The 27,259-nt window shown below is 44.1% G+C and overlaps 1 protein-coding gene across 4 annotated transcripts in view; it reads left to right on the top strand.

Moving 5' to 3' along the window:
- Positions 1-1,885: 1,885 nt before the first annotated feature.
- MAMLD1 (mastermind like domain containing 1) overlaps positions 1,886-27,259 on the top strand; it is a 109,367-nt gene continuing 83,993 nt past the window's right edge. For 2 of the 4 annotated variants that reach the window (XM_059680393.1, XM_059680391.1), the window contains exon 1: positions 2,353-2,630. The gene's annotated coding sequence lies outside the window, so the exon portion shown is untranslated. Of the gene's footprint in view, positions 1,984-2,348; positions 2,631-27,259 lie in introns of those variants that run through there. The other 2 variants (XM_059680392.1, XM_059680394.1) reach the window with 2 other exon arrangements.

Here is a 27,259-nt window from a genome sequence, read left to right as displayed (position 1 = left end):
TGCCATGCAGACAATTGGCCATATGGTACAGATGCAGCTGTAATATCACAGGCTTCCAGGACATTGCGGGGAATGAGCATCACCCACCGTACTGGGGAAGCAGAGGGGAAGTGACATGAGGGTAGAGTGGAGGTGTCTGGGAATAGAACTTCATGTTCCACCTCCTTGACCAATGTGGTGGTGGGGGAGATTAAATTTAAAAACACTCTATAATACTCTGATAGACACAGTTATTCCATCTTCCAACTGCTTTGTTTGATCGAATACCCTTCAAGACACTCCAGAGCTATCTCTAGCTCTAGCTCTAGGATGACTCCCCCTCCCTGCAGGACCTCTGACAGATGGCCAGAGACCAGAACTCTACCCAGGATTCCAATGGAGGCCTTGTCTGGAGTGAAGGTGAAGATTTGGATCAGTTCAATAGTCAGAGAGCAATAACCTCCCATGGCCCGCAGCAGAGCAGCCTGGGCTGGGACCCACCAAGGTGAATTCCTTCCTAACTGAAGTGTGCAGGCCCACCGTGCCTCCAGGGGAACTTTACAGGCTAGCACCCAGCTGGGTGGCGCCTACTCAGCCCAAGGCTGGATCGTGCTAGGTTCTCAGAGGGCCTCCAGTTCTCCACGGCCCCGGGGGCGGGTCTGGAGGGAAGGAAGGGCCGAGTGGACGGCGGGTACACCCCTTTATTCTTGGCCTGCGATTCTGCCAAGTGCAACCAGATGTGATGGTGGACAGGTTGCTCCTCAGAGGTGCTGGCAGGAGCCCAGTGCTCTGGGGCTTTGCCCATGGAGCGCTGCTGCTGTCGGACGCCGTGTAGGCAGAACTCAGGGAAGTCCAGGTTAGGAAACACAGCCCGGGGGCGGGGACCCCAGAGCAGGGGCATAGGCCAGCCGCAGGGTGGGGGATGGGAGCCGAGGGCCCTGGAGCCTTGCAGGACAGAGGGCGGAGCGCTCTAGCCTGCCGGGCACTTCACAGGGAAACCACGTTCCAGCAGAAGCCGCAGGTGTCCACCCGGGAATACCTCGTGCTGAGAGAGGGCCCGTGTAGCTCAACTAGAGCAGGGGCTTCGCCGCCTCAAGCCAGGAGGGCGGGACACTGGCTGGCGTGCTTGGGCTATCGGGTGAGCACACCCGGGGGTGGGGGGAGGGGGGACACCGACAGCGTCCTGGCGGAGGTGGCCGGGTCCCGGGAGGAGTGGGCGTGGCGGGCGTAGGAGGAGGGGGTGGAGAAAAGGCGGGGAGGAGGAGGGGGAACTAGGGGAGTAGCAAGGAGGGGAGCTAGGCGAGCAGGGGGTGGATGCAGTTCAGTAGCAGCCACCCGAGAGCCTTGGTCCCCACTGCTGTCACAGCAGGTCGACTGGGCTGTCCAGCGGGAGCCAGCCAGCGAAAACGTCGTGGGCAGTGGGATAGGCGCTACCCACCCAGGGCCCCCCAATTGAAGGTGAGCAACCTCCGGTTAGCTAGCTCTTGGAGTCAGTTTCAACTGAGAATGGGACGAGGTAGGGGAATTCAATAAGCTACTTTACAACCAGATTCCTGTCCCTGTGATGCTCCGGAGTCCTCCAGGGGTCCGCCATCACCACCACCCCCCCCCCCCCCGTGTTTCTCTTCCACCCTATTTCCGTCATTTTCCCTCGGTCTCTGTCGGTGCCTCTCTCGGTCTGCCTCTCTTGGTCTCCGTCACTCGCGGGCACTCTCACCCTGTCGCTGGTGAGTGCTGGATCTCCCGCGCTCCCGGCTCGCCCTCGGTCCGTCAGGGGCGCGCATGGCTCACGAGATCCCTCTGCCCACTCTGGGGAAGGCTACCTGACGCCTGCGGGTTTCTCAAGTGCGCGGGGCTCCGCCTGTGGCCCTCTGGCAAGCCCCATCCGCTCGTGCCCTGGGGCGCCAGGTCACTCCGTTGTCTCTTCCAAACAGCGCACCGTCTAGGCAGTCCACCTGCTACCGAGGGCACCGACCGCCTCCCTCAACGTTTGGAGCCTCCAGGGTAAGTACCCTGGTGCCCCTTCCTCCCCTCCCGTCTCTCCCCAGCTGTCTTGGCTCCAGGTGGACTGGAGAAATAAGGTGACTGCAGCCAAGCCAGCCTGCCGCCGCTTTCCCTTTTAAAAAGTGACAGAAGGACCCGGGAGGCCCTTTGGGCGTCCGCCACGCTTCCTCTGCCCGGGCCCCATTCGGGCCTAAAAACTCAGCGTTTCTGGGCTCAGAACCAGAGGGGTCGCGGGCGGGGCAGCACGGCTTCCCCTTTAAGGCCAAAGCCGCTTGTCGCCGCGAGTGTGAGGGTGTGTGAGTGTGCGGCGTGCGTGTCTCCTCCTCCCCGAGTGACACAGCAGTGAGAAATGCCTATCAGTAACTTAAACCCCCGAAACTCCACCTTCCGGGCGCACGGCGCGGAGCCGGGCGGTGGGAATGGATCGAGCAGATTGAGGCCGCCACTGCAGCGCCTCCGGCATGAACTTGGCCACTAGCTGAAGCGGCCGGCGGCGGGCGGGCTTAGGGGCACCGGCCGCTAGCCAGGTGGTGATCTGCAACCGGGCCGGGCCACTCAGCGGGCTCCCGAGGCCAGGCTGCCCGTGCCGGTGGACGCTCGCCCCTGGGGCACTGCCCTCGCCGCCGCCGCGGGAGCTCTGCAGCACGGTAAGGCTGAGGCGGGCCCGGGAAGTCCGACTGCTGGGGGGGGGGAGGGTGCTCCGAGGTACACTGGTAGCTCCACTTGTGATCCCCTCTTGGAGGAGCCGGGACCCAGGGATGCTGAGAACCGGGGGACCCCAAAGTTTGCTCCAAGCGCACGACCCACCTGGCGCACCGCACTGCCGCCCCCCTCTCAGATAAGCCGGCAGGGCTGAGCTCAGCTCACATAGCCCTGGACTGAGGCCTCTTCCTGCTCCCCCCGCGCCCACCGGGGCGTCCGGAATCCGCCGAGCGCAGCCAAGTACCAAGGAGGGAAGGCAGAGGGGCGCGAGTCACGAGGGCTCCCCTGTCCGAGCTGGGTGACTGGGAGGCTCCCATTCTGTCCTGGCGCTCCCTGGGCCGCTTGTAGCCCACATGCCCCGGCGACGCTGCCTTCGCCTGCCAGCTCCCTGAGCCTGGGCCAGTCGGCAGTGGGCGCAGGGCGCAGGATTCCTCCACCCCACCCCAACCCAGTTTGCCGCCGCCAACAGGGAGTGTGGAGTGTGAGCGCGCCGAACCCGCTGCCTCGCGCTGGCTCTCCTGCCAAATCCTCCCCTGGAGAGCAGCCCAGAGCAGAGCTAGAGGGCTCAAGGCAGCCCCGACTGGGCTCCGGCCCGAGCTAACGGCGCCCTTGAGTTCTGAGCTCCCAGGCCTCGGAGCCGCGGCAGAGCAGGTCGCCGGGCGCCTGCTAGGGCGGGCGGGAAGCCCCCCGGAGAGCCGCCAAATACTTTTCTCCGCCAGTTGGCTCGGCCAGTCTCCATCCCCATGCAATGAGTCCGAAGCCGCTTGGAAAGCTGGCCATACCGTCTGATTTTTATCCGTGATTAAATGCGGGCTGAGCAGACACTAATAGGATTAGCCTGCCAAAAAAACTGCCCTGAAGTCTTCGGAACCTGAACACACAGATGCACCTCGAGCAGGGGTTTCTCCCTCCCCCTTCGCCCCCCACCCCCCACCCCGGGCTCCTGCAGCTGGGCACAGGCGAATGGGGCACTCCGATTGTGGGTGTGAGTGTGTGCGCAGGCAGGAGCACAGTATGGCTGGGGGACGTAGGAAGAAGGGACCCCACTTGTCGGGGTGGCTTGATGATATTGTCTGGCAGCAGAAGGAATTTCCAAAGTGTTGGATGGGAAAAGAGCCTGGCTCTCCCTGGGAAGATCCCCGCGGGAATCGCACCGCCCCCACGGCCCCAGCCCCGACGTCCGGGAGATCCTGTTCCCAGGTTTTGGTGAGCCAGTGGGCAGTACCGCCTCGGTGCAGTCCAGTCCTTGGCAGGCGCAGGCCGCCACCTGGGTGCCCACGGGTCGGGCGGGGTCGGCCTCACACTCGAGGGGGCTTCCCAGCCATTGCCACCGCTCTGAGCTCCCTGAGGAAGTGCACTTTTTTTCCCACACCACCTCTTCTTGTCTTTATATATCCCCCTCTCTCCCACCCCCCGCCGCCGCTTCAGCCAACCATCCGCTTTCTAAAAAGCCCCTTTGTTTCCCAGGAGGCTGGAGAGAGGGAAAGGGAAGGGAAAGGGACGCAGAGGCAGAGGGCGGGGGCGGCTGCCTCCCAGTGGTTTACAGTGGCTGGGGACAGGAGGGCATTTGTAGGCAGTGGGGGAGGGGGCTGTGTTTCAAAAGGCATAGGGAGACCCCGGCTCCTGGTGTCCAACGCGAGCACAACCTGCTGGCGGTGGACAACCTGGGCCCCAGCGGTCCGGATGGCCCGGCGGGTGGACAGCTAGCAGACAGGCTCAGAGGCCAGGGGGGGCGCGCGCTCCGCGGGCTGGGCAGACACGGCTTGCCACTGCGCTCCCTGGGCGCGGGCAGAGGGGGCGCCTTCTCCTCGGTTTCGCTTTTCAGTTCTCGTCCCTCGCCACCCAGGCTCATGGCATCTGTCCCGCCAGGCGTCGGTCCTAAGATGATGGCTGAAACGACTGTAGCTACTCTGAGGCTTTCGCCACCACGCGGCTACACGCATTACTCTTTCCCTCGCCTTTCTGCCACCTTCTCCCCACCCCACCCCCACACCCACCAGACACACAAAGTTCCAATGCTCCCTGGGACCCCTTTGTTTTTAGTCAGGGAGGGAATCAGAACCGCCACTTCCGATTTCTTGCAGCCAGGGCAGGCAGTGGGGACGAAGATGCACCTCAGCAGGGACCCAGAGCTTGGCCCTTGGGGGTGTCCAGGATTTAGCTGGCCCCTATCCTTTACACCTGCTTTAACTCACAAACTTGCGGGACTCCTGACTATCACTGAGGAATCTTAAACATAATATGAGAAGTAACCTATTGTCAGCCTGTTGGCCTGCTCATTCCCCATTCCCCAAAGCGGCCAGCCCGCTTCTCTCCTAGCAAAGTTTGTTCATTTGTTCGAAAGGGGATACTGACAATAAGAAAAACTGCCAAATAAGGAGAATTGGGCGGAGCCCAAACTCTACTCTTAGGTCTCAGAGCTTAGTGAAATTCAGATTCCTCCGGGTCCTCTGTCGCCACTGCCTCCACCCCCTCTTCCCATTTAATCTCATGGCGACATATTATTTTTGCCTTTTCGAATATCCTTCCCCTACACCACTCCCCTCCCCTCCCTGGAGATTATTCGTAAGTGTTAGTTGAACATTTGTTCTCCACTCTTTGGAATAGAGGTGAAGCGTTAACTCCCCCAACCCCCTCCAATATACACATCCCAACTGCATCTAAAACCACAAGAAAGTGCTCAAGGGGTAAACCACGAGCTCTACCTTCTCCTCCCCCCTTTCTGCTTCCCTTCTGGAGCAAGATCATTGGAAAATAAAGCTGCTGATGTGCGAGATGGAACATATGGTGCCTCCATAAGAGAGAAGCTAAAATGGCCTTGAACCTGCCGGACAGACCAGCTGTTTGCTGCCAGCCAGAGCAGCTAATCAGCTTCTTCCCCTTAAAGTAACAGCCCTCTTTTCTCTTGATGACTGGTTTGCATATTAAATAGAATATTCTCCAGAGGAGAAATGTGATGGGCTCCTATATTGCTTTGTGCTTTGGTGGTTCTCCAATGCCTGTCTCCTGCTCTGGGGGCTGCCTTGTCCTCTCCCCACGTGTGCCTCCTATGTGTGAGTGTTTCCTTCAACACTGATGTAAGAATGTTGCTCAAAGTGGAACTTGGGAAGAGGGAGGCAGGAAAAAGGAAAGAGAGAGGCTGACAGATTCTCAGATTCCAGGGAGGAAGTATTTCTGTTTTGTTCCTATTGGCTTTAGAAAAACTAACAGTCCCCCCCCCCCACACACACACTTAAATATATCACAGAGAGCTGCAGCTCTTCCTTGTAAAAGCTCCTTAAAAATCATCCTCTTCTGGCTGTGACCATTTTCAGTTTTCCTTTAGTACACTGTGTTTGAGAGGGGGAAAAACAGTTTGGCATTGGAAGAAGGCGGCTTGAGGAGATACAAGGAAATTCCATGTTAGGAAATCATTAGCAAAGGGTGACTTTGCCTGTTTTCCTGCCACTGACGCTGATAGTGACACAGACGTGTGGGTTGAAACAGGAATGTCACTGAATGTTTAAATTCAACCAGGAAATAGCTTATTGCTGGGGTGGGTGTGGAGGCTATACATTCACTGCATCTTAAGGTAAGGGATTTATTTACAATTGTCACTTATATTCATTAGATAAAGGGAAATTTTCAAGCTTGGCCAGCAAGTTTAATACCATTAAAAAATATAGTTTAAGCTGGTCACCTAATGGCTTAAGTGCACCTGTTTAGTAGCTCACCCTTAGGAAACTCAAACACTGCTTAGGCTTATGAAATGGGCAGAAACTGATCTTAGACAAGTGGTTTTTACAGACAGTACTTTGACTACTCTCCTTTAAAGGGGCTTCCTATATGTGGTAAAGCTTTTTTTTTTTAAGATTTTGAGTTGTTTTTTCCCCCCGTAGTGATGCATTGAAGAGATAATTAGTAGAGGAACTGAGACACTTGTGTTCTGGAACACCCTCCCCGCTAACTAGCAGAATGATTTGGGGCAAATCCATCCTACCCACTTGTTTCTCCCTCTTCCCTTCATAACCTGGAAGTCTTAGTCTCTTCCAGCTTTAACACACTGTGATGTGTGAATGAAATAGTCATTTTTCTGGAAAAGTGAAACACCATTGGGGAAAATAGCTAGATATAAAGAAATGGGTCTGAGGTTTTTTAAAATATATTTTTATTGATTTCAGAGAGAAAAGGAGAGGGAGAGAGAGAGATAGAAACATCAATGATGAGAGAGAATCATTGATCAGCTGCCTCCTGCACGCCCTACACTGGGGATGAGCCTGCAACCTGGGCATATGCCTTGACTGGGAATCGAACCATGACCTCCTGGTTCATAGATCGACGCTCAACCACTGAGCCATGCCAGCTGGCCATGGACCTGAGATTTTGAGGGGCAGCAAGAAGAGAGTGGTATGAAAACTGGCAGAAGGCTAAGCAAAACAATGTACAAATGTAGTTGGTGTGAAATTCTAACCCAGAATCATGGATGGGGGAGCCTGAGAGGCAACCCAAAGGGCTTCTTGTCCAGTACCCCTAATCCGGTGATCTGAGGGCCTATTGATGGCAGGCCTTCTTATCATTGGGTTGGTTTACAGATAACACAATCTAAACTATTTGAAATTAGATTGGCATTATTGCAAAGGACTCATCTAATATAGAGCAGATTTGCTGTTTTGCAGTTATTTAGCAAAGGTTTCAAGGACAAAAAGCCTTCCCCTCTGCCCACACGTGCCCCACTGGAATATGGGCTCTGAATTCAATGTTGAACCTTTTCTTTTGTTCCTAGTCTAGCTGGGTGTTTTCTTTGTTTTTTTTGAAATCGCATTTTCAACTTTGAGGACGCAGCAGCCATGAAAGAATCTGCCACTGTCCTGCTTGATAATATTGATTTTTTTAAACGTGTTGGGGGAGGAGTAGACATTATGAAGGAGGACCTTTTATCCTCTGAGCTCTTTGGCAATTATCTTGCTGCCATAAATGTTGATACACATATAATGGATGTAACTAAAAATCTCCTTATCCAAGCAGAAAAGGCTGAGTGTTTGTTGGAGCAGATAGAATGCTGAGAGTGTGAATAGACCAACCCAGATGTGGCTGGGGTGGGAGATAAATGATGGAGGAACAGGAGTCGGTTACTATGGATCAGCACAATAAACCAATTCCCATCATACACCTCTCACAACGCCACTGAGGGGTAACCTAGGCAGCACCAGTCAACTGTATGGCAGGATTGAAGCCTTGCGAAGCTCAGCTGGAAGCAGTCTGATTTTTCAGACATTGAGTCCTTAAACATCTTCCAAACTTTGAAGAGGGAAACTTTATAAGTCTGCATGAAACCGATGTGTTTAGTTGCAGTGAATACTACTGGTTTTGTCATCACTGTTGTCATTTAGAAAAGAAGAGTGGGCCCACAGAGCCAGAGCCGGTTAGTTAGGGGTCCCATGGAGAGGTGGGCAGAACAGCAGAGTCTCATGGAGTTCTGCTCCCAAATGACCAACCAGGGGCTTCTGAAGCCCCAGGAGCATTTTCTGCAGGGAAGGGGATGGAAAAAAATTAATTTGGTTCCCTCCCTTCCACAACTCATTGCTTTATTTTTTTTCTTTCTGTTCACAGAGCCTCCCCAATTAATTCCCTTTGTGCCTCAAGTCCCCTCCTAAGATCTGACTTCTTCATAATTTCCAAAGCAATTAGCTATGTCAAAATCTAAAATGATACCTCCTGCTCTAGCCAGTTTTGCTCAGTGGATAGAGTGTCAGCCTGTGGACTGAAGGGTCCCAGGGTTAGATTCTGGTCAAGGGCACATGGCCCGGTTGCGGGCTCGATCCCCAGTAGGGGGCGTGCAAGAGGCAGCTGATCAATGATTCTCTCTCATCATTGATGTTTCTATCCCTGGTAAAACATAGCAAAGGGCCTCAGTCTCACTGGCTGTAGGTACCAAGCTCCAGGAATAAAGCTTTCCAGAGCTAGGTCTAAAAGCAGCATTAAAAAAAAAGCCCTTTGCAAAGTCTGTGAGAATTGTCCTTGCCCAGAGGTTTCCCCTAGACCTTCCTGGAACCCCAGCTTCAGACTTCTCCTTCCTCCCTGGCCTACATGATAATGGGCTCTTCTGGACCCTGAAGAAGGAGGTCACCAATGGAAAACCAGTCCTTCCCTAGTTGTCTTCTGGCCTGGAGCAGTCATCACCCCTTTCTGGAGAGTTTAGAGTGTAGCCTTGAAGTCCCTCCATTTCCTGGAGGGGAAGGGATCCAGCTACCTTACCTTCCCCTTCCAGAGTACCCTGCTGCTTGCTCCATACAACAAATAATCATTAAATGGGCTTTGGGAAATGTTTTCTTATGACTGAGAATTGTTCCACAAGGCCTGGAAGAGGATGGGGCCCACTGTGGTTCCATCATGCTAGAAGGGGCCCTGGCCAACTGGTCATTGTGTTTTTCCCCTTTTCTCCACCTGTGGGAGCATTTGGATGTTAGGCCATCAGGACACATTCTGCTGATTCTAGAAGAGGCCACTGGAAGCCACAGGATCTGAACTATTGAATAGCATCTGGCTCAGAAGGGCCTGGTGGCCCCAGCTCCTTTAGGAGAGGAAATTGTGGGCCTCAGGGTACTAAAGGCAGGACAAAAACCAAGTTGCCCTAAATGCTTTGGGCAATGTCAAGTCCTCTGTCCAATTGTCCAGAGTGCCACCCTTGCCCCATGAATAATATGTTTATATTTTGCACAGTCTTTGAGCCTGAAACCCACACTCCCAGCTTCTTTAAGGGCTCAGTGACACAAAAAGGGAAAGGGAGAAGGAGGGCAGGATCTAGCTCTTCCTTCTTTTGGGGGGTCCTGTTAACCAGTTGACCACACTCCTGCACATAGTTGTCCCTACTCACACAAATAACTCAGATGTGGAAACATGGAGACTTTTGGAGTTGAAAGAGTAAAGCCCTATGATTTTACAAAAGAGGAAAGTGAGGCCCAGAGAGGGGACCCAACTTCCCTGAGGTGACACAGTGGAGGGATCCCAAAATAGATAGAATGTTGGTTTCCAGCTCTCAGTCAAGTACTTGGGTCTTGAATGTTCACTTTGTACTCACGCTGAAGAAAAGCAAACATGGTGAGAGGAGTACAGCGCACAAAGGAGGACCATCATTATTAACTAGTATAACGTAAGCCACCCTGTGTCAGTGTGTGCTGTGCTTACCATTGCTAGGACTGCAGAGGGACGCATTATAATCAGAACTCCAAATCTAGCACTAGCTGAAGATCATCAAAAGCTGTAAGTTAAGGATCAGTCTGGGGCTCAGGCATGGGTGTCACAGAAAAGAGTGTTTTGTCTTGTTTTGTTTTCAAGTTGCTGATGGAGAGTTGGGCTGCCAGCCCCTTGGAGGGCTGGGCTAGGTGGGTACCCTTGGCAGTTGCAGATTGTTTGGGTTTTGTTCTTAAAGAGATCTATGTTAATATCTGCCTCGGGTAGTTTCAGCACCGACCTGGGAATTTTAAGTGGGACAGTAGTTTTGATGCAGTTGCCAATGTCACGTGCTTTGTGTGTCTAATTCTGAAAGACTGGCATGAATTATGCTAGGTTTGGGGAGGAGGGCACAGCGTTTTTAAGCTGCTTGTCTGTCAAGGATTAATTTAACCTCTAATTACTACATTTTCTTCGCAGTTTGCTGCACGAACATGTTGTAACAAAAGCTCAAAGAAGTATGCCATTTCATTTCACTGCTCTAAAATTAATTTGGGGGATGTGGAGTCAAATCTGACACACTTGGTGTTAAAATAATTGTGCTGACAGTCAAATTAAAATGAACAATCTGGTTGTTCCTAGTGATACCCCAGTGATGGGGTGAAGAGCATTATTGAGTTAGTCACAGCCACAACCCTCAAAACAAGCCCTGACAATGCAGAGGAGCGTTGCTGCACTGATCCCACCAGGCAGCCAGTGCTCCCAACACATGGCCCATGTCCCGTGTGTTGCCTTCAGAGCGTGACTTGCATAATGAAGCTGTCTTGGAGCCCTTTCTACCTGCTAACAGGGCAGGTGGTAAGGTTTCCTAACATAGCAGAGGTGAGGCCATTACAGATTGTAGCCTCCCGAGGGTCTGCTCCCAAGACAGAACCACTTCAGAGCATGGCTACAATGAAATCACAAGATTAGACTGCCGGGGATTCTCCAAGCAGGCTTCTCTCCCTCCTCCTCTCTCTGTTCCTCCACTCCAGAGGGATGGTCCCTTGACAGGCCTACACATATTTTTTTTTTATCTTCACTTCCCCCAAACAGCAGCAGTGGATATGAGAGCCAAAGGCTCACTGCCCACTCTGGGGTGGCTGAGAAGTCTGGTTACTCAGACTCTGGACAAGAGTCCTTCACAGCATGACTTGCTTCCTATTTCAAAGTCCATAGACGTAAACTTGTGGGATAATGGTGACAACCAGCTTAGCCAGTCATGGGCTTCATATCTTTGCCTGGGTAGTTGTGGAGACCCAGACTTTACACGCACACATCCCTACCTCAGTGCCAGAGAAGCATAATTGCTCTTCATTTCCTCCCAGGAAGAAGAGGCACTTCGCCTTTTAGAGCACATTTTGCCTCCGGATTTGAGAACTGGAAGCTGATGTTATCTCTCTTATCCTCAGCACACCCTTTCTGATAGAAATGGCTAAGTCCTAAGCCCTCATTCCCCACATGGTTGGGAATAGGCTGTCTGGCCTTTGCAGTCATGCCTTTGTGTTGGCCCTTTGCAAAAGTTCTGGTTCAGTCCCCCAACTTGCCCTTTCTGGATCCTACACCTGCCCCTCCCCTTTCCCTGGAAAGGCACCATCCTCAATCCTCTATGACTTAGTGTGGCTTGCTACCTCAGGAGAATCTGGAACCTCTAACTTGAATTATGGGATGCAAATGTTACATGCCGTGGAGAGCATCAACTCTTTAGGGCACAGGTAGGAGGTGTTCAAGGCTCTCTTAGACCCCACCAAGTGATACCATGCCTGGTATAAAGCTGGTTTTGTTCATGAAATTGGAGAATGGCCAGTAGCACCTGGCTGCCAAGGCTCTCCTGAGCTCACTCCAGGGAAGCTGACCCTAGCTGATCTCCTGAGCCCCGAATCATATATATATATATATATATATAGAGAGAGAGAGAGAGAGAGAGAGAGCTGTCTCTCTGAAGCAGGGGAAGCTCTTTGCCTTTTGTAAGTCACAGACCTATTTGAAAATCTGATAAAAGCTATGGGTCATGTTCTTATACTACCGCACAAGTATATGTAATGTTGCATCTAATTTCAGCGGGTTAACAGATCCTCCTGGAAGTCCATTCATGGTTCCCTCGGGGATCCTTTGAGGCAGATTAAGAATGCCTCAATATGGGGCCTTAGTCTGTGCCAGACTGTGTGGTTATCCCTGGTCACTACATGGGCATAGAAACACCATAATGTGGTGAAAGAACATGAGCTTTGCCTTTAGCACAGGACATTAACCAGTTGAGGGATTTTAGGTAAGTCTGTGAACCTACCCAAGCTGCAGTGTCCTCAGTTGTCAGATGGAAATATGAGAATGCTAGCCCTACCCAGTTTAAGGGCATGGGAGGAAATTCAAATGAACCAGTGTTTAAATGAACCAGCGTTGGTGCAACAGTCTTGCACTCATCAGACTTGGGCACCCTCTAGGGCAGTGGTTCTCAACCTTCCTAATGCCGCCACCCTTTAATACAGTTCCTCATGTTGTGGTGACCCCCAATTTCATTGTTACAAGTTGAACATAATTAAAGCATAGTGATTAATTACAAAAACAATATGTAATTATATATGTGTTTTCCAATGGTCTTAGACAACCCCTGTGAAAGGGTTGTTCGACCCCCAAAGGGGTCGCGTCCCACAGGTTGAGAACCGCTGCTCTAGGGTTTCTCTCTGTGGTGTCACTGGTCCCTCTTCATTTTGCCTCCCTATTTGGCCTGAGAAATTTAACCAAAGGAAAGCAGGTCTCTTTTAACTTGAAAAGTTCTTTTGTCCCTTCTTTTGACATTTTGTAAGTTATACCTAGGCAAATTACCGTTAAAAAATTATCTAGTTTGGATGCATGCATATAAGCATAACCAATGGACATAAGACACTGGGGGATAGGGGAGGCTGGGGGATTGTCAAGGGGGGAAAAAAGGAGACATATGTAATACGCTTTATAATACTTTAAGCAATTAAAAATTTTTTTTCAAAAAAGATTATCTAGTTTGGGCGGTACCTCCTCAGGCATGCAGAGTATTTGGAATCCATGCAGTTCCAAAGGTCAAGACTGGGTAGGGGTCTTGCTTGCCCAAACTTCAGCAACTCCCGAGTGGGGCCAGGATGTGTGTTTCTGGCCCAGTACCCTGGAAGGGGTTCCATGCTGGCCTGCCATGGAAGTTAGCAAATGGGATCTGAGAAGGCAAATGGATTAGTTTTCCACATTCCAGTAGTGTCACACCTGGCATCAGAAGGTACAAGTGGATCCTTAAATCTCCCCTAAATTAGTGAAAAGGTCTGGCCAGCTCCTTAGGAAAACTGAGTGGTGGACCTGTCTGGGGATCTGGCCAGAGTCCTGCCCTGAGAGAGGAGAGAAGCAGTTCTCTTTGGAGAAAAGCCTCAGAAGCACACTGTAGGCACTTTGGTGAGGGGTTGGCCTGAAGGGAAGAGGCCCGTTGGGCTATTCAAATAGTCCTTCTCCACTGCCCACATCTAAACCTGGTAATGTAGAAAGACCTTTCATTGTCAAGCCAGGAGGGCTGGCAAATCATAGATGAGAAAACTGAGGCCCTGAGAGGGGGCTGTGCTTGTTTAAGGTCACAGGACAACTCAAGGCCACATTCCTGCAAGAACACAAATGAACATGAAGACATGTCTTTGGCCGTTGTTGGGCCTGTGCTCCCTCCAGGCTCTCTGGCTCCTGACAGTAGTATCTTTTCACCTCCTAAAAACACAACCTGTCTTCAGATTAACCTGCTCAAGTTTTCAAAGTCAACTTGAGAGAATAAATAGTAGATTTGGAAAGCTCTTTGAATCCTCAGAGGATGATTCTGGCCATGCTGAGCCTGTTTCTATTGTTAAAGAATCAAGGCAGCCATGCATTTGTAGAGCCCCTCTCTCCCCCCACCTCAAGTTAACAACCTTTTGGGAAAGAGTGTGTTACTAGGAGCTTGGGCTTTTCCTCTCTTTATAAAGAGAGGAGTACTGTTTTGCTTTGAACTGGCTTGCAAGCAAATTGAGGGGGCCCCCTCTTTTTTTATTTAGTTAAATCAGACAGATTTACCAGGCCTGGTTAAGTGGAGATCTTGTTGAAAATGAGCGTTCAGTCCTGGGTCATTATGCACAATGGTGCCTATTCCCATCCTTTGCCAGAGTGTCTGGCCTTAAGCTTCATTATTTTTCTGGAGGGGGAGGAGTCCTGCAATTCACTTGAAAGTAGATGCCACACAGCAATTTTAGGCATCCTCACGTAATCATCCGAAATGATAGTGGTCTATAAATTGGGGAGTGTGGCAGTTGGCGCTTGCCCTTTGGAAGAGTCACTGTTATGGGAACAACTTTCTGAGTCTAGGAAGGATCACAAGTGCAATAGTGGGAAGAATATCCATTTAGGGGGTCAGCTGACATATGCTCTGGGTTCAGCTGTGAGCCTCAGTTTCCCCATGTATACAGTGAAGAAGTTGACTAGAGAATCTGAGGGTGCCTCCAGCTTTGACATGTCATGCTTATCGGAGGTGCAAATTAAACTCTAAGTTACTTAAAATATTTGAAAAAGATAAATCATAATTTGTTCTTTTTGAAATTATTAGAGACATGAAGCAATGAGAGTTTCATTTTAGTTTGGTAGGTGGCAGCTGTGATTGTTATGTAGTCGAGGACAGTTCTAGAAGTACAGGTAAAGACAAAAAGATTTTGTATGTATTTTTTGTAGGACCAAAAAATGGGAAAGGGGACATTCCCTTACAGATCCAGTTTTTACACATATGTATACTGGGGCTGGATTCCAATGCAAGCTGCTAGAAGCTGAGCTACTCCAGGACTCAGGCGTTCCCACTCTCAGTCCACTGTGGGCTGTTTTGCCACCCGTAGTTCACATACTCTTACAGAGGAAGCACGCAGACTTCCAGCTTTTGGGCCTGCAGTTAGCAGAGTATCAGGCTGAGAGATTTTGGTTTCTATCTACCAAATTGGGGCTTATCAAAAAGGAATTTTTCCCCATCCCTGCCCACAACAACTAAGAGTTGTTCTCAGCTAAAGTAAATATTTAATTTTGTTGGTCTTGTACCAATGCCTAATTTAAAATAAAGCAGATTTCTTAAATAATGGGGGGGGGTAGTCCTTGGGGATTTTTATTTGGAATCATTTTAATTTAACCATGTAGGCTGTTTTAGGTTTGACACAAAACACAAACCTAAGCTACCACACCCTTATTTTTGCAATGAGTAACAGTTTGTCTTGTCTAAAAGACGCTTTTAGTTTCTCAATTGTTTGTACCCACAGTGCTTGGCATGTTGTTTATTTGTTTGTTTGTTTTTAAATCACAGACATGTGTTATACACCTATTGCAAGGGGTGCTTACAAAATCTGTCTGGCTCATCCCCAAACAGCCACCAGATTTGGGATTGTTTTTTGCTGTTCCAACCCAACCACCTCTTATCTGTGCTCAGCCACCCCCTCCTCAGGCCTGGAACTGAACCAATGTCTGGGAGGGAGGCAGTTTGGGTGCCAGGCCCAGCTCTCCTATCACTATATGACCTTGAGTAAGCCCCTTCTCCTTTGTGGGCCCCAGGGTTTCTATCACAAGAATGAAGGGGCTGGCCTAGGGCTCTCTGAGATTTTCTTCTTACGATTGGGTTGTATTCTTATATTTGAAGACTAAGACTTGACCAGTGGAGTATATGACCTTTAAATTCTTCTTAGAGGTATAATTCAGTGATTGTCTACGAAAAATGAAACATACTAGCACTTTTAAGAATATGTGCTTCTCTATCCACATAGTTCCTGATGTCTGGCTGCCTTTTGGAAAACTGCATCTATTCCCTCCCCCTCATTCAGATTTGTTAAGAACTATAGCCTTGAATTCAAGGCAAAAAGGGAGGTGGGAATGAGGGCAGTTCCCAAGACCTTTCTCTGTACTGTGGACGCTTGCAAGTGATGGTGCCCATTGGGTACCTCTTCTTTCCCATTTGGACAATTCAGGGGTCACTATGAAGCAGACCCAAAATAATCCCAAACTAGAACTTGGGTGCTGGTTAATTAAGAAACTGGTCAAAAGTCAATTTGAAAAATTAATTTCACAAAGATATTTTGTATGTCTACTATGTGCCAGATACTGTTGAAGGATAGACGGATGGATGGGTGGATGGAAGGAATAACAAGCAGATACATGAGAGTTAATATGTAAAAGACTTCCCAAAGTAAAGAAGGTATGCATATTAATAATGTGTCAAGGTGATGATACAATAATGAACAAAATGGACAAAACTTCCATGAAAGGTAGCCTTGTGGAGGAGAACAAAGAAAATATTAATAAGTAAAAAATATAGTATGTCTGAGGTGAAAAGTGCCTTGAAGCAAAATAAATCAAGGAAGGGAGTTGGAGAGTGCTAGGGAAGGGTGCACTTTTAGATAGAGTGGACAACAAGGACCTTGCTGAGAAGGTGAGACTTGAGCAAAAACTTGCAAAACCATTTATCAACCAGGCCAGTGTTGTCCAACAGAAATATAATGCAAGCCACAGATAAAATTTTAAAATTTTTAGTATCCACATTTAAAAAGAAGTAAATAAAATTAGTTAAATATATTTTATTTAACCCAATCTAAAACTATATCTATAATATTAATATTTCAACATGTAATCAACTTAAAAATTACTGAAATGGTATACATTCTTTTTATCATGCTAAGTCTTCACATTCCAGTGTATTTACACTCATAGCATATCTCAATTCATACTAGCACATTGCAAGTACTCCATGGCCACATATGCCTCATAGCTACCATATTGGATAGCACATAACTAGACTCAAAGTTAAACATTCTCATTTTAGCAGGTCCCTGATAAACTAACTACTTTATAGGATGCTTTCTTTGCTAACTGAGCTGTAGTTATTTAAAATAACAAATATTGGTAAGCATCATTAATTCGCATTAAGTTTTTTCACTATGGGTATTTAGCCTTTTACATCTCAACTATTCGTGTACCTACATGCACCTACCTGTCCGTGCACCCATTCATCCATTCTCCAAAATGGCTCTACCTAAAAGGAGTCTTCCAATTCTCAGTTTTTCTGCCTTGTGGGCTGGGATCTGAATGCAGACCTGGAGGGAGTTCAGTGGACCAACTGGTGTCTGCCCCATGAGCAGGGCTTTGAGGAGCATTGGCAATGGGTCTTTTGTCAGAATGAAGGCTCCAGCTTTGACTTGAAATTGATCAAAACAAGTTTTCTGAATACCTGCATGTGCCTAGAGATTCCTGTCTTAGTGCTTCTTGGAAACCTACCCAACAACTGAGCATTTTCTAAGGGTTGGCCTTTAGCCTGTACTCTTTGCTCCTAGACCAGTGGTGGCGAACCTATGACACGTGTGTCAGAGGTGACATGCGAACTCATTTTTTTGGTTGATTTTTCTTTGTTAAATGGCATTTAAATATATAAAATAAATATCAAAAATATAAATCTTTGTTTTACTATGGTTGCAAATATCAAAAAATTTCTATATGTGACACGGCACCAGAGTTAAGTTAGGGTTTTTCAAAATGCTGACACGCCGAGCTCAAAAGGTTCGCCATCACTGTACCTTCTCCCTGGCTTCTAGGCTTCTGTAATTTAGATTTTTAGCTTGACATAAGTTCAGTCTTCAAGAAAAATTGGGAGAATAATACTAGTACAAATAATTTCTGAATATCTTTCACTCAATTTCCCAAATGTTAATATTTTACATTTTCTTTATGTTTTCTCCACTTTTCCTTCTACACACACACACACACACACACAATTTTTTTTTCTGAATTGTGTGAAAATAAATTGTAGACATAATGCTCCTCTATCCTTAATAGTTGAATGTATATTTCCTAAAAACAAAGACATTCTCTTGTATAAGCATAGGATGCTGATCAACATCAGGAAACTAACATTGATACCAATCAGATCTAAAGAACTTAATCTAAAAACCATATTCAGATTTTGCTGATTGCTCCAAAAATGTCCTTTCTAGAAAGAGAAAACTCAGGATCATATGGTGCATTTGGTTATGGCCCATTAGTCTCTTTTAATCTGGAACAATTCTTCAATCTGTCTTTGTGTTTTATAGCATTTATATTTGTGAAGAGTATAGGCCAGTTCTTTTTTAGAATGTCTCTCATTTGGGGTTTGTCTGATGTTTCCACATGATTAGATTCAGGTTCTACACTTCTGGAAAGAATACCACTGAAGCGATACTGTGTCCTTCTTAGCACATCATATCATGAGGTTCATGATGTCGATATGTCTTATTTCTGGTGATGTTAACCTCAATCACTTGGTTAATGTGGTGTCTTCCAGGTTTCTACACTGTAAACTTACTATTTTCTCCTTTGTAATGATCTTATGGGAATATATTTTGAAGATATGTTAATGTACTATTACTCTGCAAACTTTCAGTCACTAGTTTAGCATCCATTGATGATCCTTGCCTGAGGCAAATTTATTATGCTGGTTGCCAAATAATGAATTTCTAATTCTATCATCCCTTCTATATTTATTATTTGACTTTCTACTGTAAGAGAGTTTTTCTTCCTTATGTATTTATTTATATGAAATGAACTCGTGGATTGTTATTTTGTTCAATGAGTTATAATTCTTTACTATCATTATTTATTTTGATGCTCAAATTGCCCCGTGGGAGCCCCTTTATGTTGCCTCATGCCTTTTTGACACATTCCTAATCATTTTCTAAGCATGGTCTCTGGCATAACAAGATACTCCAGGCTCATCTTGTATATTTTCTGCCTCAGCCCTAAAAATCAGCCATTTTCCCAAGGTGCCCTAGTTTCTTTAGTGGAGAATGGTATTTAGAAACCAAGATCTGGGCATTAGGTGTATGCTCATTTCTATAGAAGTGTTATTGCTAGTAGACCCTCTCAGTCCCCAAAGCTAGGAAATCATTTAATTAACTCACATTTATATTTCATTATTTTATTAATTTTTTGTTACTGTGGTAACTTCTTTATCCATCATGAGTTTGCATTGATTCGTCTAAATTCCAATCCAACAGCAAACTTCATTCTATCTTTGTAACTTCCTTTTATGACAGTGAGAAATCTCTTTTACCCATATATATTTGTCCACTCACTAAATCCTAGAATACACAGAAAGTAGTATTAGAATTGCTAACCCATAACTCTACGAAAAGAAGCTTATTAACTAGAGTACAATATTTGTTTAGAATTCATTTTGTCTTTAGCTTAAGGGTATATTGTCCAAAGACTTAAAAATTACCTGGGCTAGGTCTCTGTCCCTTTGCCCCCAGTGTGGTCATTTGAATATGGTTCAGTTCACTTGTTCCTGTTTAGATTCCTTTTGGTTTTGTTTTCTCATACTTGTTAATATTTTATATATTTATTTATCTATTTATTTGTATTAAGTTTATTGAGATAACATTGGTTAATATTGTTATATAAATTTTAGGTATACAACATGACAATTCAATATTTATATACTCTAATGCATGCTCACCACCCAAAATCTAGTTTCCTTCTGTTACCATATACTGACCCTTTTTACTCAATTCAACCTCTCCCCACCTCCATCAGCTCTGGTAACCACCATTCTGTTGTCAGTATCTATGAGCTTGTTTTTGTTGGTTTTGTTAGTTTTTTTTAATTCATTTTTGAGCCTGTGAAATAATAACATAATTCCAAAAGTTAGAACTGCACAAAAGTGACACCTGCCATTACTTCTATTCTTTCCACCTCATTCCATTCATCTCCTCTCAGTAACCAACCTCATTTGTTCTCCTGTGTTTCTTTTTGCACAAATAGGCAGTTTCTGTGCATTTTCCTTTTTCATATGAAGGGTAGCATACTATGGACACTCTTTTTGGGCTTTGGTTTTTTACATGACAGTACATCTTAACTATCACTTCATATCATATCATAGCGATCTTTCTCATTCTTTTATTACAGCTGCACAATATGGCATCGTGCATTAGCATGTAGGTCATTCCCAATATTTTGCAATTATAAAAATGTTGCAATCAGTAACCTGGTGCATATGTATTTTCATTTTGTTGGAGGTATATATCTTCAGGGTAGACTCCTGAAAGTAGAATTGGTGTGTCAAAAATAATCATATACATAGTCTTTCCCTTAGCACAATTATTATCAAGTTTTATCCACGTTTTATCATGTATTAGTACTTCATTACTTTTTATTGCCAAATAGTATCCCATTGTACGGATATACCACATTCTGTTTATTCATTTGCCAACTGGTAGAAATTTGGGTTGTAACTACTTTTTTAAAAAATGTTTTTTCATTGATTTCAGAGAGGAAGGGAGAGGGAGAGAGAGATAGAAACATCAATGATAAGAGAGAATCATCATCTACCAGCTGCCCCCTGCCCCCTGCGTGACTCCCACTGGGGACCAAGCCCACAACCTAGAGTACAATATTGCCCTGACTGGAACTGACCCATGACTACTTGGTTCACAGGTGGATGTTCAACCACTGGACCATGCCCAGCCAGGTGGTTGTAACTACTTTTTTACTATTATGAACAACACTGCTATGAACATTTATGTACAATGTATTTTTTAGACATAGCTTTTATTTCTCTCAGGAATATATCTAGGAGAGGAATTTCTGGGTCATTTAGTAACTCAATTTTTAACATTTTGAAGAACTACTAAAATGTTTTACAAAATAACTGTACCATTTTAGAGTCTCACTAACAATATATAATGGTTCCAATTTCTCCACTTCCAGGCCAACACTTGTAATATTCTGTCTTTTTTTTTTATGATAGCCACTGAAGTTGAGCATCTTTTCATGTGTTTATTGGCCATTCATATATTTTCTTTGGTGAAATGTTTACTGATATCCTTTGCCCATTTTTAAATTGGGTTATTTGTCCTATTGTTAAGTTGTGAAGGTTCTTTATATATTCTGGACACTAAACCCTTATCAGAAATGAATTGCAAATATTTTCTCTCATTCTCTGGGTAATTTTTCTACTTTCTTGGTGGTATCATTTGTAGCACACAAGTTTTAACTTTGATAGTCAATTTTATCTCGTTTTTCTTTTATTAGTTATTTTTTATGCTATATCCAAGAAATTATCACTTAATTCAAAGTCACAAAGCTTTACTGCTATGTTGCTTCCAAGAGTTTGGTCATTTTAATTCTTACATTTAGGTCTATCTTCCATTTTTGTGTATAGTTAAAAAGGGCTCAAACATCATTTTTTTTTTCTTTTGCATGTGAATATCCAGTTGCCACAGTACCATTTGTAGAAAAGACCATTCTTTTGTCTTAGCACCCTTGGTAGTTTGCTAGTAGTTTGGTGAGGATTTTCCCATCTTTATTCATGACTGGTTTTGCTCTTTAGTTTTCTTTTTGTACCGTCTTTGTCTGGTTTTTATATCAGGAAAAAACTAACCTCATAAAATAAATAGGGAAATGTTTCCTCCTCTTTATTTTTTGAAAGAGAATGTGTAGAATTTGTATTAATTCGTCTTTAATGTTGGGCAAAATTTGCCAATGAAACCATCTGGGTTTCAGTATCATGAGCTCAAATTTCTTAATAGTGATAGGGCTATTAAAAATCTATTTTGGTAGTTTGTACTTTACAAGGAATTGGTTCATTTCATCTAACTTGTCAAATGTATGCATATAGGATTTTTTAAAATATGTTTTTATTGATTTTTAGAGAGAGAAAAGAGAGAGAGAGAGAGAGAGAGAGAGAGATAGGTTGCCTCCCACATGCACCCCAATGGGGATCAAACTTACAACCTGGGCATGTATCCAGGCCAGGAATCGAAGCGGTGACAATGCTCAACCAATTGAGCAACACTGGCCAGAGTAGTCATAATATTCCCTTATTAACCTTTTGATGTCTGTCAGAAGTGTAAATAATAACTCCTGGTTCATTTCTGATATTGGTAATTTGTGTCTTTATTACTTTTTAATCTTGCTAGAGGTCAATTTTACTGATCTTTTCAAAGAACCAGATTTTTGTTTCACTGATTGTTCTGTATTTTTCTGTTTTCAATTTCATATCTTATCTTTATTATTGTTTACCTTCTGCTGCTCTGGGTTTATTTTGTACTTCTTTCCCTAGGTTTTTGAAGTATAAGCTTAGATTATTGATTTAGTTTAGATACTAATTTGAGACCTTTCCTCTTTTCAAATGTATGCATTTAGTGTTATACATTTCCTTCTCTGCACTGCTTTAACTGTGTTGTACATATTTTTATAAGTTGTGTTTTCATTTTCATTACGTTCAGTAAATTTTTTAATCTCCTTTGAGACTTTCTCTTTGACCCGAGGATTATTTGCGTTAATTTCTAAGTGTTTGGAGATTTTCCTGATTTCTTTTTGTTATTGATTTCTAGTTTGATTCCATTGTGATTAAAGAGCATACTCTGTGTGATTTCAATTCTTTTAATTTTGTTGAGGTGTGTTTTAGGGCTCAGGATATAGTCTATCTTAGAATATGTTCTATGGGCCATTGAAATGAATGTGTAACCTGTTATTATTGAGTGGAGTGTTATCTAAATTCTGTTAGTTGATAAAGTATTGTTGAGTTATTCATCTTTGTTGATTCTGACTAGTGGTTGTATCTATTGCTGAGAGTGGGGTGTTGAAGTCAACTATAGTGTGCATTCATTCGTGTCTTCTTTTAGCTATCTCAGATTTTGCTTCATGTGTCTTGAGATTCTATTGTTTAGTGAATACATACTCAGGATCGTTATGGCTCACTAGTGGATTATTTTATCATTATGTAATGTCTTTCTGTTTTCAATAATTTGCTTTGTTTTGAAGTCTTTTTCTGATATTAATATAGCATTATTGCTTTTTAAAATTTTATGTTTTCATTGTATATCTTTCCATCCTTTACTTTCAGCCTACCTCTGCTGCTGTATTTAAAGTATCATAATAGATAGAATATAGTTGAGTAATTTTTTTAAAAAAATTTACCCTGCCCACCTCTGTCTTTTAATTGGCATGTTTATTCCATATAAATGTAAGGTAATTGTTGATATGTTCCAGCTTAAGTGTGCTATTTTATTATTTGTTTTCTGTTTGCTTCCTTTGCTTTTTGTCCCTATGTTTCTCTTTCCTTGCATTCCTGTGGATTACATAGACATAGTTTAGAATTTTATTTTGATTTATACATAGTGCTTTTTATTCTTTGGTCAATTTCTGGGTTATTTTTTAAAATCTTTATTTGTTCAAAGTATTACATATATCCCCTTTTTCCCCCCATTGACCTCTTCCCTCTTCTAGCCATCCTCCCCCCCCCTCCCCCCCCCCCCCGCACCATCCCAGGCCTTCACCACCCTATTGTTTGTATCCATGGGTTATGCATATATGCATACAAGTTCTTTGGTTGATCTCTTGTATAGTTTTCCTTTTTTTAAAAAAAAATACATATTTATTTCAGAGAGGAAGGGAGAGGGAGAGAGAGAAGCATCAATGATGATAGAGAATCATTGATCAGCTGCCTCCTGCACACCTTGCACCAGGGATCAAGCCCACAACCCAGGCATGTGCTCCAACCAGGAATAGAACTGTGACCTCCTGGTTCATAGGTTGATGCTCAACCACTGAGCCATGCCAATCAGGCATTCACCTTGTATAGTTTTCTACCTGTAAGTAATTTATCTACAATTAATTTATCATAGTCTACAATCTACATTTTATCACTTTGAGTGAAGTACAGTGGGGCCTTGACTTACGAGTGTCCCAACTAATGAGTTTTTCGAGATATGAGCCGTCTCTCAGCCGATTTTTTGCTTTAAGTTGCGAGCTAAAATTCGGGTTACGAGCCAGCTTCCGATACCCCACCACTAGTTGGTGCAGCGAATGTCACAGTGAACAGCACAACATCAGCCCAGCATCTCGTGTCTCACTCGTTCACTTTAAGATTTGACATACGAGTAATTTGAGTTAAAAGCTCTGTCACGGAACGAATTAAACTCGTAAGTCAAGGCCCCACTGTATAGAAATCTTACTTCTGTTTAGATTTCTTTACCCTTCCCATTTTAAAAATATAATTGTCTTAACTATTCTTCTATACATATTGAGTATCAGAGGAGATGGTTTTATAATTTTTACATCACTCATCAAATATGATTTAAGAAACTCCTGAAGAGAAATGTTCATTATACTTATCACTATTTTTCCCAATCTGAATTTCTTCATTCCTCTAAGAAGTTTCTAGTCTTTTTTGTTAGCTCCTTTCTGCTTAGAGAATTTCCTGTAGCCAGTTATTTTATGGTGGGATTATTAGCAATAACATCTCTTAGTTTTTCTTCATATGAGAATGTGAAGATTTGATTTCCCCTTCACTTTTGAAGAATATTTTTTTTTGCCAGATAAATAATTTGGAGTTGACAGTTCTTTCTTTCAGCACTTAAAAAATGTTATGCCACTTCATTCTGCAGGAACAACTCCATGGTTCCTGAAAAGAAATCTGTCATTTGAAGTGATAGCCCTTTATAAGTAATGTGTCATTATTATCTGATTGTTCTCAAGATTTTTTTGGCCTTTTAATTATTAGAAGTTTAATTATGAAATGTCTTGGCATAGATTTCTTTGGATTTTTCATGTTTGATATTATCTTAGATTCTTCAGTCTGTAGGTTTATGATGTTGCCAAATTTTGAAAATTTTCAGTCATTATTTCTTTGACTAATTTTTCAACCTCACTCTTTCCTCTTCTTTTGGGCCTCTAATGATATAAATGTTGGCTCTTTTGTTGTTGTCCCAGGGGTGCCTGCACCTTAATCTTCTCCCCTCCTCATTCTTTTTTAGTTTATTTTCTCTGTGTTGTTCAGATTGCTTGAATTATATTTATATTCCCTCAAGCTCATTAATTCTATCTTTTCTCATCTCCACTCTACTAATTAGCTATCCAGTGAGGTATTTTACTTTTGTTATTGTATCCTTCAGTTCTATAATTTCCATTTGTGGTTGTTGTTTTTTTCCAGCTTCTTTTTCTTTGCTGAGATTTTCTATTTTGTTAATTTGTTTCAAGAATATCTGTGATTGCTTGTTGAGCTGACATTATCCTGGTAGGAGAGTGGGAACATGCTTAGACCTTTGACACCTCTGGGCAGAGGAATCAGAGCATAGCCATCTGCTTACATGGGCCTGAGGGTGGGGGAGGGGAGTTGGAATATCAGCTTTCCACTTTCTCTGGCTGAAACTACAAAATGAGGATGGCTTTTCTGTTGGTGGAGATTTTCAAGAAAATTTTCTTTCATTCAGTCTACTTTTGACAAGTGGGAAAAGGCTTTCATTGAAGCATTATTATTATTATTATTATTATTATTATTATTATTATTTATTGTACCTTTTGGCAGATCCAGGTTGCAGTCTTCTGAAGCATGCTCTCTAGAATATATAGGAGTTGAAAAGGAAACCCAGGGAACTCAATGCTATGCTTTTCATCAAGTCAGTAGGTCCCTAGGTTGACTGCTTTTTCTTTATGCCTTCTAGAGTCTTTCTATGCTTGTTTGTTATATTATGTCCAGGTTTTGTTTGTTTCTGCAGTTTGCTTTTTAAAAAGTTTCTAATTGTGGTAAAGTGCATATAATCTGGAATTTATCATCTTAACCATTTGTAAGTATACATTCAGTATTGCTAAGTGTATTCACATTGTTGGGCAGTATGTAGGTGTTTTTATTTGTAAGAGGAAGGACTTTGGAGGAATGAGGCTGTTATCCATTTTAATCAGAACCAGAAGTGTTCTATGTTTTCTGGCTATTCTTGTGTGCTTATATTTCAATATAAAATTTAATATCAACTTGTCTAGCAGCATTAAAAAGCTTGTTGGCATGTTAAATTAGGATTGCATTTGATATTTATAAACTAAGTTAGAAAGACTGACATCTTTATGATGCTGAGTCATTCTGTTCAAGAGCAAAGAGTGTCTTTTCATTTGTTCAGGTCTACATTCATGTCTTTCCATAATGTTTCAGCATCTCCTTCATAGAAGTTTTATACATGCTTATTCTGTTTCTTCCTAAGGATGTTATTTTATTTCTTGTTTTTGTAAGTAGGAGTTTTTTCTATTGTGTGTGTGTGTCCCTTCTCTGGTTGTTTGAGTACATAAAATAAACCAATGACTCTCATATCTGTATCTCCAGCCTGTTACTTGAGCTCCAGACCCAGATTTGTAACAATTTATCCTACTTACTTACCTAGGTAGCCCTCTCACACCTTCAGTTCAGTGTATGGAAGAATCAATTTCTCTTCCATGCTCATCTCAACTCTCACTCCAATAATAGCAACACTTACCAGAAACTGTGGAGTTACTTCTAACACATGCGTTTACTCCAGCGGTTCTCAACCTGTGGGTCGCAACTCCTTTGACGGTCGAACAACCCTTTCACAGGGGTCGCCTAAGACCATCCCGCATATCAGATATTTACATTACGATTCATAACAGTAGCAACATTACAGTTATGAAGTAGCAACGAAAATAATTTTATGGTTGAGTCACAACATGAGGAACTGTATTTAAAGGGCCAGAAGGTTGAGAACCACTAGTTTACATTCATTCACCAGCTAATTGGTCATTCAGTCTTGATTCTCTAGCATTTTAGAAGCCATGATCATGAAATCTCCATGTTAGATGGAATTATAGAGTCATCTAGCCTAACAACACGTCTGATGCCTAAATTCTCTATTTAATGCTTCCATTATGTGGTTTCCTGGCATGTGCTTGAACATATATTTCCAGGGGAAAGGAAACTTAGTTTCTTATGTGACAATCAATTTTAATTCTGGATATATAATTTTATTATCTCCTAAAATCATCACCCTGTGCTTGTTCAGAATCCACCCTGAACAGTGAGCTCATGACGCTTGCCTGGGCTGCTTCTTCAGATTACAATGGTTCTTTCCCATGTGTCTTTGGAATTCTAATGGATTTCTGCTACAGCACAGTTCTGACCATGGCTCTACCAGGTTTCAGTACACACAGACTGAAGGCCAAATTTCTTTGTCTAACATCCAGGGCATTTTCTGAGCTGACTTTAGTCTTCCTCTTCCACATCATCTCCAGCTACTCTGGATAGGAGTATGGAGAGGAAACGAAGTAGAAAGAGAGAGAGGAGGAGAATGATGAGGAAGAAGAAAGAACAAGAATTCACTAGCTTTCCAAAGGCCTGTATCAACATTAGTTGTGGATAATCCTTCTTTCTTGCTCTATCAGAGAAAGTAAAGAGAACTGGCAGCATCTTAAAGTCAGTGATCATTACATCAGGCTGATGAATAAATATAACATCAGTGAACATCAATACAAGCACTCTAGAATTCTGTCTCCTCCATGAGCCCCCATAGGGCATTTCTGTTTTCTTGAGGTATTGGTTGCTTATAGCCTTGTAGTATAATTATTTTAGAAGGTT

The sequence above is a fragment of the Myotis daubentonii genome, chromosome X (assembly GCF_963259705.1).
Source record: "Myotis daubentonii chromosome X, mMyoDau2.1, whole genome shotgun sequence".
Classification (NCBI taxonomy): domain Eukaryota; kingdom Metazoa; phylum Chordata; class Mammalia; order Chiroptera; family Vespertilionidae; genus Myotis; species Myotis daubentonii.
This window is presented reverse-complemented; position numbering and strand designations above follow the sequence as displayed.